We start from the raw sequence: 1,865 nt of genomic DNA, 5'->3' as shown, positions 1-1,865 counted from the left end.
CCGCATAGGATTATTTTCCCGAGAGGATTGAAAGTAGCCACTGCTGATGGTGAACCCCTATACAAAGCTTGCCATGGAAAGGAGTAAGAAGGATTGAGTAGAAGCAGTAGGAGAGCAGGCGTCCTTGAGCATACAGCATCTCCATTCGCTTATCTGAAATTCCTACCAATGAATCTGCATAAGTCTTCTATCCCGTTTATTAATCTATTTTCTTATTTTTATTTTCGAATCCATAAACCAATTTAATCTGCCTAACTGAGATTTGCAAGGTGACCATAGCTTGCTTCATACCAACAATCTCTGTGGGATCGACCCTTACTCACGTAAGGTTTATTACTTGGACGACCCAGTACACTTGCTGGTTAGTTGAACGGAGTTGTGATAACAACTGGTGCCACAATAATGATTTCATACAAATACAAAAGAATAGTGATCACAATTTCGTCCACCAACATCTTTGGAGGATTACGACTTTCACAAATAGAAAATTTTTCTATGAATACGAGATATTAAACTTTTTACATAACTCATAAGCATTGTTGCTCTATTTTGCCGATTGACCTCTACTGCTATGCCTCCCTTTACTGCTGTGTTGGCTTTGTTGCAAGTGGTAACGTTAGCTATTCTGCGTGCTCTGGTAAATGTTGAGTAACATTTGTCAATTGCTTGGATTGTATTGTTATACATTCCATATCCATGCTTCAATAACGAGGAAGTTTTCACAAAGTTCAGCAAGAACAACTCGTGAGAGTGAAGGAACCATGACTAACGAAGGATAAAATAAGGGGACATGAAGAATGAAACAAACCGTTAGTAAAACACCAATATGGAAAACTGCAAGGGAGGTGGCACAACTTGTTTTTCCCACACTCCCTTTCCCACCAAGCATGTAATACTTTCTCTCCTTCCGTGTCGCCATCTGGTCAAATTCACAAACACCTTCTGTGCAAGTTTCCGACAATCTCATATTACTGAAGTATATGCACAATCTTAGCTACTAATCAAATAACACAATTACTTTTTGAAAATACGTTTCTTTTTTATTTTCACTGAAAAAGAAAAAAAATATTTCTTTCAACACTGCTTTTTGCGTCGTTCATTGTCATAAATAGTAAGGCATGAAGTTTAATAAGAACATAAACCCACAGTTTCAAAAGAATCTATTTTTAATATATTAAAGTAGATACATAAACATGCATCACATTACTTTTGAGATATTTCTTTTATTTTATTAATGTCATGTCAGTAATATTTTTTACTTGGCACAACTTTAAAATCAATCACTCAATTATTGTCAAATCAACTATTATTTCCAAATCAGCAAAAAAATAAAATATACAAATAAAAAACAAAAAAATAGAATCCAATAAATTTCTAACCTACAAATACATTGAATTTATATTTATATATTTATTATATCTTATCATTATAAATAACACAATAAATTTATAACCGTAACAATTAATTTATTAATTTTTATAAATAACTCACTAAAGGTAATAAATATCCATATTACAAATTTCATAATAATATTATTAATCATAATAAATTTTACATTATAAGTATTTAAATTCTATACCATTTAAACTACATATATAAGTCTCTTATTACTATGCCTTCACATAACATCAAATTTAGCACAAAAAATTTATTTTCAGACTGCACATTTCAAACTTACTCAATAGAGCATCATTCTTACAAAGCAGAACGATTAGAAATCGAATAACTATCCAAGATCTAATGACCATGCAATGAGAATCACAACATAAATTGAATATTGGAATAGGAAAAGATCTTCACAATTTTAGCAACTATAAACTAAATTCATGACAAATTAGGATGAAGCTATGTTAAATGTAAAAAGT

This window comes from Arachis duranensis, chromosome 9, assembly GCF_000817695.3.
Source record: "Arachis duranensis cultivar V14167 chromosome 9, aradu.V14167.gnm2.J7QH, whole genome shotgun sequence".
Taxonomy (NCBI): Eukaryota; Viridiplantae; Streptophyta; class Magnoliopsida; order Fabales; family Fabaceae; genus Arachis; species Arachis duranensis.
The sequence above is the reverse complement of the archived record's forward strand: the minus strand, read 5'-3'. Positions refer to the sequence as shown.